We start from the raw sequence: 11,637 nt of genomic DNA on the forward strand, positions 1-11,637 counted from the left end.
GAAAGAGCACATAAAGGGAATCTTTCCTTTAATGGAAAAAAAATCGATTAGGGTGCCAAACCTTTTCAATTATTGAGACATTGCTATAAATATTTTAAGCAGCAGCAGCAGCAGCCGTCACCATCGATTCCAACCATCCCACTTGGCCTACCCCTACCCCTACCCCTACCCTTACCCTTGTGTCAAGGGTCACTACCCCAAGTCCAAAGGGAACTCCAAATGGATGCTTCTATACATAAAGAGACATATTCTCTATGAAGTAAATAAAGCATATTGTATAGAAGGGATAAAAGATAGCCCTTGAGTCATCGTTTTTAAAAACGGGAAAAAAATAATTCAGGACACAGGAGTTTGTTTTATAAAAAAAATAGCACAATGCCAAAACCATCATAGTTGTATATTTATTTTTAAAATACCATAATTTCATAAGACACACAAATCACACATGCACAACCATGAGATGCTCCGATGACACTTGCGCGATCTCAAGATGGGTGGGTGAGAGGGATAGGAGTTCTACCAAGATGAAAAGAAAGAAGGCTTTCACGGCAGAGAGAAAGATTGAGAAAGGGAAGGTGAGTTTGAGGGCGGCGTGAGGAGGAGGAGAGATATAAAAGGAAAATGAAAAAATATATTAATTTTAATTTAATTGGATGCAAAGTTCGCACTTGAGCATCTAATAAAACCCTATTATTTAATTATCAAGTAGGTAGTTCAATAGTTAGAGTTTAGAATTAAAAAGTTTATTTTTCTATGATTTCAAGTTGAAGTCTTATAATTGCTAATATGATAGTTATTATAGAATTACATGGTCATTAATTTTAGCGTTTGTGAGATTAGTTTTGATATGTTCAAAGCTGGACCGGACATCCACGTTAATAAAAAAACTGTATTATTTTAAAAAATAAATTTATATCTTTGATAATTTATATACATTTTTTAACCATTATATTTTTTTAAAAAAAACTCCAAGATCCGTAAAGGTAAAGGTAAAACGGAAGCAGCTATTTTCAAATATGGAATACGTTTTTCTACCTAATTAATGAGGATACCATTATAATTTTATACTTGAGATGATTTTTCGAGATTGACGGTATTTGTTTTTTTTCTCGTATTACTTTAATTCCAATTTCTAAGTTTTTTTTTCCTCTGTTAGCAAGAGAAAAGGAGTGAAGAAGAAGGGAGAGAGAGAATAAAGAAGACAATACTGTCGTGTGGAACAGTACACGAAAGAACCAAGTACTGCTTTCATTGTTGTTGGATATTTATATATATAAAAAAAACAATTGTATATAATTAAACAGCCAGAAATAACTGTTTAACTAGCTTTTATTTATTTATTTTTTATGTGACCCATAACGCACTACCCGAAAACAACTAGAATATGTGACAAACGCAACAATTTTCAAGACAGATTTCTTCCGAATAAAATTTTCAAGATGTGCATGAATAAAGAACAACCTCATGCGGCAGCTATGTTTTATTGTCGTGCGTGTCGCTAAAATAATTCTAAATTAAGTGAATTTAACCGGGTTAATAACTTGTTTAGTTTAATATTAAAACCCTAATCTAGATCAAGTCAGCCCATCAAACTTTGACCAAGTTTAATATAGAGATCTAGAGACAGGAACATATTAACAGGTTACATCATTCCACTTTCCACTATGATTTCCAGTGTCATGTTCGTATTAAAAAGAGTTTTAATATTAATTCACCAACACAGCGGAATGTTCGTATTAAAAAGATTAATTTTTTTTTTCTTGATATGTATCCCACATTAATATGGTGTATTAAAAAGATTATTTAAATTAATTTTAAAATTTGAACTATATATAAAAAAAGAGTAACCAATTATTTTTATTGTGTCAAACAGGCTATAACAAGTTAGAGGTTGAGAAGGGCGTTTCAGCTGAAGTTTTTTTAAAAAATTAAATTTTTATATTTTTTTTTGAATTATTTTGACATGTTAATTTTAAAAAAATATTTTTTTAATATATTTTTAAATAAAAAATAACAACTGCTACTTTCCTAAACAACTCCGAGTAGAAATCAAAAAGTCTTAAGACATGAAACCGAAAAAAAGGAAGAAAATAATGGCTGTGTGATCTTGGAGTACCACAAGCCGCTATTAATGGAGGGCATGTTGTCCCATTTAATGGGAGGTGCGAGATTCGAGGTACCCGATACAAGATGATGGAAGGGCTAGAAAGCATGCTCCATGTGCATAAAGCATCTTTTCAACTTGGGCCTCTCTTTATTTTCTTTAAAGCCATCATCACATGCACCCAAAGAGTAAAAAATTCTGGCAAATACTGGGCTCTTGCCTCCAGGAGACATAAATTCAATCATTTGTGGTCCTCTATGATCAGAAAATAATCATTTTATGGTCCTTTTGATTTTGTTTTTTTTGGTAATTGTCCTTTTTTATTTAATGAACTCATTAATTTCCACACGTGGCAAAAACAATGTTGAGATATTTTTATTCATTCAACGATGAAGTCACTGGAGAATTTATTCAATTAGTTGCATGTGAATTTAAATATCTGGAAATAAACTTAAAATTATTTTGATGGAACTATCTAAAATGATTAGCTGGTGGACGTTTTATCAAACATATATTTTGATAAAAAAAAATGAGGAAAATAAAAAAATGAATTTAATTTTTTTTAGTTGGATAAAAAGCCAAATAATATTATAAAATTGACCACACACGTGTGGAGGACCCTACAAAAATTTATTTTTAACAACTTGCTAACTGTGTTCCTTGATATATTTTAAACGAGATACAAAAAATAAATGATTAAAAAAGATAAGTTTTTTAAACGAAATCAAATAATAGGGGAAAAAAACAGATTTTTTATGTCATGGAATCTCACTTATTTGGTTCCAGAAAAAAAAAAAAACACAAATTATTCTTCTATAGCTAATGTGATGAGACGGAGTTAGTAACATTTGATAGGAAATGCTAAAATTAATATAATAAGATATATTATTAAAAAATTTTATTTATTTCAAATAAAAATATCATATTATTTCATATTTAAATATTAAATAAAAAAAATTTTGGCAGGGCCGGGCACTGCTTCCTCCCCTGATTCAGAACTCATAGAAAGAATATATTTTGCCTATATATATATATTGATTAAATTTTGAACCTCATGGAAATAAAATTGTAGTCATTTATAAAATTAGAGAAGAAAAATAAACAATGAGAATTCAAAAGAAAATTAGCCAAGGTTGATATAATTTTCTTAATCTTTAACGAAGTATAATTTGCTAATAATAACTATGTAAACATCTTTCATGCTGTATGAATTGTCGGTCACTCGTGGAAAGATCAAACAGTGACTGAAGAATGTAGGGACTAAATTAATTGCCCGCGACAAAAAATAAATAAATAAATGATTGATTAGTGAAGCCCCTCCTCTCCCTCTCTCTCTCTCTCTCTATTGGTCTGGGCCTTGATTCAGGTCCACTTCTAGCCGACTAAGCTCTGAACTCTGGGCTCCATGCATGTGGCAATGTGTGAAATACAGCCGAAGAGCTTGTAAATGGAAAGACACAGGTAAAAGACAAAAAAAAAAAAAATGGTTTTCTATCTCTTATTTTTCCAGCTCAAAGAGAAAGTTATATTGAAGAGACCGGGTAATATTCCTATATTAGATAGTCATTACTATATATTGGTTAAAAGTATTAAAAGTATGTTTAATATATTTTTATGTAAATTAATGTTTTTGATTAGAGTTGCATTATTTAGTTATAATTAAAAGAATAGTTTTATTAATATCAAATATATTAAAATATCATTGGTTCTTCTAAATATTTTGTTATCATTAAGTGCATATAAAACAAAAAACAAACTATATTTATAATCATTCAAAAATCTATATTACGACACAAGTTGGTTCGAACAATTTGTCACAATGGTTCGAACAACAAGGGTACCTCATGGTTCTTAACGGCACAAGTTGATATATGTTTTTTTATCGTTTTGATAACAATTATGTGTGACAACCAGTGAAATTGAGGCAACAGATTGCAGTTTCAAGCATTGGGGCATGCAATATTTTATTTCATGTGAAAAAATAAATACCATTTTTGTTTTTCAAAAAAGGGTTGTAGAGAAAAAAATACAGGCCCAGCTCAGTGCGCTAGCTTTTTGTTGTTTTTTTTTTATTAGTAATTTTTTTTGCATTCTTGAAAAAAATAATAATTTCATTTACTCTTTAGTTTTGATATGATTTCTAAATATTATTATAAATTTTATTTGATTTAATATTTTTAATTATTTTATATATATGATGTAAAAATAATAATACCAATAATAATTGTTCATGAAAAGTGTCTTTTTATTCTTAAATAGATTTTGAATGTGATTTTTTACTACATTTAATGATTTTTTTAGCTTTCAATCTCATACAGAATATCACATGTTATTTTTATATTTTTTTTTAACTTATTTTAACAGTCATAAAATATTTTTAGCAGAAACAATAATTATAGCTAAAAAACCTTATGTTTACTAAGATAAAAACAAAAAAACATCAATAAAAAAAATATCTCAATAGAAAAAAAAAATCAAATGATTTTTATTTTTTGGTTTAACAACAACATAAAATAATTTTCTGATACTTGGACATATATTTTTTTTGTTTAAAAAATTTCTGATCCCTTTTTTATAATAGCACGAGCATATAAATTAGTATCATTTAAATGGATTTAATAAGACATTATATATGTATTGTACTATGTTTAGCTTATGTGGTTGAGATTTGAAAAAAAATAGATTTGAGAAAACCTACAAATTATAATTTTTTTTGTAACTAAGATTTTATGAGAAATTTTTTAGTAGAAATAATGAAAAATAAAATATATATTGATTAATTAAAAACTTTTAAAACTATGGTTGAGCTTCAACCACATTACACTAAACGGACCAGGCAGCTGCAAAATGGTGCTTGATGGCAAAAGAGACAGCCAGATGGATACATATGAAAGGTTTTGTAGTGACAAGGACCGAGAAAGGCGGTTGTCTGGGAGCCTATAAGAGATGTTGTTTTTTCTTTTTCTTTTTTCTTGATAGTTTAGATGGGTAGAGAGAGAGAGAGAGAGAGAGAGAGAGAGGAACAGTGGAGCAAGGGGGACCGCTCGGCTGTATTGGCGAGGCTCGTAAAGGATGCTCAAACTTATAGAGGCGGAAGAAAGATATTTAGGGGAGATCGTACACTTAAATTACTCTGTTTCATGAATCTAATAACATTTTCAATGTTTTTTTCTGATAGGTTCTATAATTTATTTCATGAATATAATTGCCATTTAAAAAATGTATGGATTCCCTTTTATATCACATATATAAATAGATAACAAGTATGAAAATTATGAAAAAATTCATGAAAAGTCAAAACAAAATATACTTTCTCTATTTTTTTGAATTTCATGCTAGAGGAGTCCATTGTATAAAATATTTAAGATCACCACATCATCGTAAATTAAAAATTAATGAAATGTTACTGTAATATAAATCTAAGTAGTTCATTCAAAATCAAAAATTATTTTTTTTAAACGTGTTTTGGGTATTATAATTAAAATAGTTTTTTAAAAATATTTTTTTTATTTAAAAATATATAATATTTTTATTTTTATATTAGTACATCATGAACATAAAAACTAACATACTAAATATAGTTAATTTGATAAATTTTTTAAAAATTATACAAGCACGTAAAAAATAGAAAATAAAACGATACTATAAAAATAAAATAACAAAATTCTTAAGTCTTTGTTTACCAACTGAATTATTTTTCGGGTAAACAAGGTATCATGAGTTAATTTTGTGTTCTTCTGCACTATCATACAAATTAAATGAAGGTTTATTATAATTTTAAGATTTCAAATATATATTTTTTGGTAATTTTATTTTATTTATTGAGTGAAAAGATTATTTAGAAATGTTCACATTTTAGCATAAAAAATCCTTTATTATCCCTAAAACCATATAATTTTATGGGTAGGAATTATTGCAAAATGCATGATATAAATACATTGGTTTTTCTTGTAGATGAAGTAAATACCAAATGAAGTGTTGGTTTAGTAATTATGTCATTGTTGATATCTCTCTGCAAATATGAGAAATTACAAGTTTAATTTTCACGAGCGGCAGAAGCGAGAACTTATTGGCAAGGACATTATGAACCTGAACGAGATTAGTACTTACTATTTAAAAAATGTGAAGATATCCAGTAAGAACAAAAAAAAAATGAAGTAAATCAAATTTGTGTTTGACTAAACAAAACTAATTATTTTATTCTATTCGTGATAATTTATTTAGATTTTTTATAGGGTTGACTTGTTATTAAAGATGTTATTCTTTTTAATTCTTGAAATTAAAAATTTTTAATAAATAAATATTTCGGTCATTATTAATTTAACTATCTAATACATAATTTTTCCATTCTAACTTAATTAGCTGAGAAGAAAAAGGACTTCCACTGCTTTCTGATCCTATTTGTTGGTGGTAAGTTAGACGACACGCGCTTAAAAAGGAGAGTGGGGAATTGTAACATTCTCCTACTCAGTTCCACTAACAAACATTTTGAAAAAGGAGGAGATGTGAAACGTGGTGGTTGGCTGGCTGGAGGTGGCCAACTGGCCGGGAGTTGCTTATGATGCCCTAATGCTCCGGGTCTCATATTCACAGACTTAACACTGTTGACGTGGGATCCAGATCGATTGGTTAACTCTATCTTCACTTATGATTTATTGGACAATTAAATAATTAAGTCAAATATAGCCAATTAATATTGTGCAGAATGTCAAGATCGAGGGTGCTTTGCAAGGACCCTACTTCCGTTGCTTGAGACGATAACAATGCTCATTGATGCGGGAGGCTGCCCAATAAGAGGTGGTTGTAACTGTGTTGGGCCCACCTGACGCAGTGAGGTCTTACTATTGTATCTGGACCGTCGTTTTTGGCGGCTACCATTTAAAAAAACCGACAATAACATAAACAAGAGATGGGAAAGAAAAGTATATCACAGTTTGTTATATTTTCCTTAGATAATCATGAAGAAATGATTAGAAATTATTTATCTATAGTTTTCGAATCCGAGGGCCTAAATTAGAAGGATTTATGTGCATCTGGTGACATGATTTTAGCAGAGGAAGCACTTTGCGAACAGTTTTTGTTTTTTGGCTTGAGAAAATGTTTTTGAAACAAAATTTTTTTTAGGATTTTTTAATATGTTAATATCTAAAAATAAATTTTAAAAAATAAAAAAATAATTATTTTAATCCAAATATTTTTTTAAAAATAACCATTAAATCACAATCACAAAACTTCTATTTTTTCAAAGTCATAACTAAATTTTACAAATAATTCAAATTTAAAAAGAAAAAGATTTTTATTTTTAATTTTTTTGAAACAGAACTTTTTTGGTTATGTGTGCTGTTTTCTCGTTTTTCTGTCTTTTAATTCTAATATTTTGAAACTATTTTCAAATTTTATCACATTCATCTGTTTTTTCACCAATTTCTTTTACTTTTTTTTGTTTCGTTAAAGTTGTCTAAAAAATTAAAAAGAATTAAAAATAAAAAACGGACAGGGTAACAAATGTAATTGTTATTGTTCTATGTTTCAAGAGAAACAAAATCAATTCAATTTTTTTATTGTTTCAGAAAATAAAGAAAAAAGAAATGGAGAAATTACATACCAAACTATCTTCCGACTATAAAAAAAGAAGAAGGATGAAAAAAGAAAAAGAAAAAAAAGAGTGAGAATATGATAAAGAGGGAGGTACTTTTTCATTAAGTTGCAGATCTACAGACCATACCAGCCAATAAGAACCCACCACCTTCAATCACTGCTTCTCGTATGCTCTCATATTCTCTTCCTCAGATTTAAGCACAAAGAAAAGGAAAAAAAGAAAAAGAAAAACTCGTGAGATTATTCTTGAAGCTAAGCTAATGCTAAGCGAGGTGCTTTGCTTTGGGGGCTTGTGAATTTCCTGCTACTGTATTGTTCTCTCCTCCTGCTTCATTGGGTCTACTATACCACCTTTTTTCTTTCTTCTCTTTCTCTGTTGCTCAGGCTCAAGGAAAAGGAAGAAAGAGAGTCATTTTGTTTTTCATTCCCAACTCTTTTCTTTCTTCCAGTTTCTTTCTGTTGGGGCGTACCTATCAAATTCATGGAGCTACAGAGACAGAGTGTGTTTAAGTTACAAGCTTCCTCTTTGGAATTCTGGATTTGGGTTTTTTTTCAGGAGTGTTTTATTGTTTATCTGTGTTTTAAATGTTTGCTTCAGTTAAAAGTTTTTAGAGCTTAATCAATCTCACCATGGTTTTTAAGGGTTTAGTGTTTTATTCTAGATTGCTTGTGCTAAATTTTCTTTGCCTGTTTTTTTTTTTTTTTTTTGTGTCCTTTGAGATTCTGAGGCATGCTACGCATAAAAAGCGATTCTGATTCCTTTCAAATGCCTTCTTGATTTAACGCTGATATTTCTGTGGTGAAACTTCCCATCCTCTTCTGCATTTCCTCTTCTGGTTCTTCCTCCTATTTCCTCTGTTTTTCCTCTCCTTCATACATCCAACTTCTCTAGCCACTTCTTGTAATCATAGTAATGAGAATGAATTTGTTGTTTAGACTTCTACTAGGCATGTTAACTGATAGACAACTTGATACAATGAAGTGGGAAACGGAAACCTACTCCTGGATGTAACCTTTCAGCTCGAATGGCTTACAGAAGAGAGGCAAGACACAAAATGGACTACTAGCAGAGAACAATGGCATTCTGAGAATGCTCTTGCAATTTATGATAAGGAAACCTTCTGATAATGGCACAAGGTGACTATGATTCCAGGGAAGACGGTAGAGGATGTGAGAAGCAGTATAAGGAACTAGAACTTGATGTTGCTACATAGAACAGGGTTGATTCCAGTTCCAGATATGCTCCTCTCATTCACATTGGACTGGGTTAATGGCAATGGTTATGGCTAATGATGGTTAAACAATCTTATGGCTTGGTGGACAAGAGATCTCGATCAGGCCGACTTTAACTGATCAGGAAGAAAGAAAAAGAGAGTTCCATGGACAGAGGAAGAACACAAGTAAGTTTCCATATGTATTCATATTATTGGTTAATTTGTGCTTGAATGGGAATTAATATGAAGTTAATTGATTCGAGAAAAGGCTAGTTTCGCTTTTCTCTATTTTTTTATATAAAAAAACCTTGTATTTTTCCGTTGTATCACAGGAATTTAGTGTAAATGGTGGTAGGCCATACTACTCGAATTGGTGTGCTGAGAATATAATCTGTGGAAGAATCTAATCTGGAGGAGAGCATTATTGTAGTAGAATCTTTAAATTCAGCTACTGTGGATATGTTTTTATCTGGCAAGTTGTACTTTAAATAGATGTGTTTGCCAGTTGCCATAGCTTCGTTTAAAGTTTCTGTTTTGTAGTTAGATATTGCAGATGGCTTGGTTCCTTCGCTACAAATTACTGGACTAACGGATTCATTTACTGCAGGCTGTTTTCTGATGGGCTTGAAGAAGTATGGCAAAGGGGACTGGAGAAACATATCTCGCAATTTTGTTATCAGTAGAACACCGACTCGGTGGCTAGTCACGCACAAAGTATTCATCCGCAGCTATCAGGAGTGGAAGTAAGAGAAGAGCTAGTATTCATGAATATAACCACCGTCAATCTCAATGAAACGAGAACTCCGTCATCACCGGCAACCAAAGAACATCACCTGATCAATCTGGGCGATTCTCAGCAAGCCCATTTCCTGCTGCCATGCCTCGAACGCGATTTCCAATGGGAACCAACAACAGGAGGCAACATAGGCTTTTTAACTCAACAAATGCAAATATGTTCATGGTCTTCTCATATGGGTTAACTCGTATGGGCTAAAATGCAAGGCAGAATCCGTATTAGAGTGTGTTTCAATAACTCTACATTGGACAGGCAAGACCATGGTTTCAGATGCAATCTGCGCAGCGACTATCTACCCTCATGGATAGAGAATGGTTGGTTCTTTAATCCATGGCTCAGTAAGTCCGCGTCTTCTTTTTCATAGTATAGTTGTTTGCTTATGCTTCTTTACTGTTTTTTTTTTTTCTCTGGTTCTTTTGTGTATAAGCTGTAAGAACTTAGTCAACAGTAGTGACTTGGAGGGGACAGGATCTGGTTTTGCTTGAATTCAAATTCCTGATTGTAAAACTGAGGGCTGGTTATCCTGTACTTCAAGAACACAACGTTCTCTGTGATGTAAGGCGGTGGTGGCCTTACCAAATGGGGCACGGGGAATCGTGTTAGTTTGGGATCTTGTTTTAGAAGAGCGTAGGAAGAATCTTGAAGGGAGATCATGTTTGACAATATAAGTAATAGTTGCTTTTTAAATATTGTTTTTTATTTTGAAACACATTAAAATAAATATTTTTTATTTTTTAAAAATTTAATTTTGATATAACAATGCAAAAACACTTATCCTGTTTACCCTATTATTTGAATTTTGAAGTTGATAACTAAAGATGTGCCCTTCAAGATCAAAGATTAAAAGCATGCAGAAGGGGATTTGCATGGATCAACAAGCAAACACAAGGAATTCCAAGTTAAGGTGGAGAGAAATCAATAAAGGAATCAACGTGATTAGCATCTTCTAAAATAAGTTGAAAGCTAAGCATTTATAGACCTGCTTGTGCAGTTGATGCACAAAAAAGGTTGACTATTATGACGTGTGTAGTGTTAGTATCTGTAGAAGATGACCACCTAAAGCTTTGAATTCAATATGCAGGAGGATCTCTGAACTTTTCAGTATTCTGTTTTCTTTTTCTCCATTCCTTTAGATCAATAGTTGATAAATTGCATCTTGCATTTTAGCCACATTTGATTAGCAGCACTCCAGAATCCGCAGCTGCACTTGAATCTGAGAAACGAACTGCCTCTTCTCGGTGGGGGGGGTGGGGGGTGGGGGGGCTTGTGGACAGCCACCGTGGTTCTGCACTTTCTGCCTGGAAAGTCCAAACTCACTCCACATTGAGGATAGATGATAGGAAAATCATGCCCCGAGGTTTATATTTTCATATGAGTTTATAATAATAATAATAATGTAAAATAACACAATTTTTATGTTAATGCGATTTTAATTTTGTTAGGTTGATTTAGTGGATTATAAGTTTAGTTCTAGTTAGAGTTTAAATAATTATATATATATATATATTTTTTTAATGTTTAGATACTTTTTACGATAATTGAATAAAAATTGCTACGGACTTTTTCCAATCTCCGTTTTTTTTTTTCCTTTAGCTTCTTTTTAATTTTATTTTTTTTGCTTCAAATCTTTATTGTACTGAATTTTAGTAATAAATTCTTTTTTTTAATTGTTTTTCATAATTAAAGCTATTTGTGCGCAAATCCCTTAAATTCAGTACAGTTTTTAAACCCTAGAAATTGTGAGAAATCTTAACCAATAATGACAAAAAAATAGATGGTCTCTTTGACTTGGGCTTGACCTTTGAAACCGTAGTCGAGGCTGACTCTCCATTCCACTTCAATTCCCTTCTCTTTTTTGCTTGAGCAATCTTTCTCCACATGGATCTTTCTTAAGAGATTCTTTTAAGGAAGAAGAAGATCCTTCT

General features: G+C 31.1%; 1 pseudogene; it reads left to right on the forward strand.

Moving 5' to 3' along the window:
* Positions 1-455: 455 nt before the first annotated feature.
* LOC118035274 (transcription factor DIVARICATA-like) lies at positions 456-10,197 on the forward strand (annotated as a pseudogene).
* Positions 10,198-11,637: the final 1,440 nt, after the last annotated feature.

This window comes from Populus alba, chromosome 9, assembly GCF_005239225.2.
Source record: "Populus alba chromosome 9, ASM523922v2, whole genome shotgun sequence".
Lineage (NCBI taxonomy): Eukaryota > Viridiplantae > Streptophyta > Magnoliopsida > Malpighiales > Salicaceae > Populus > Populus alba.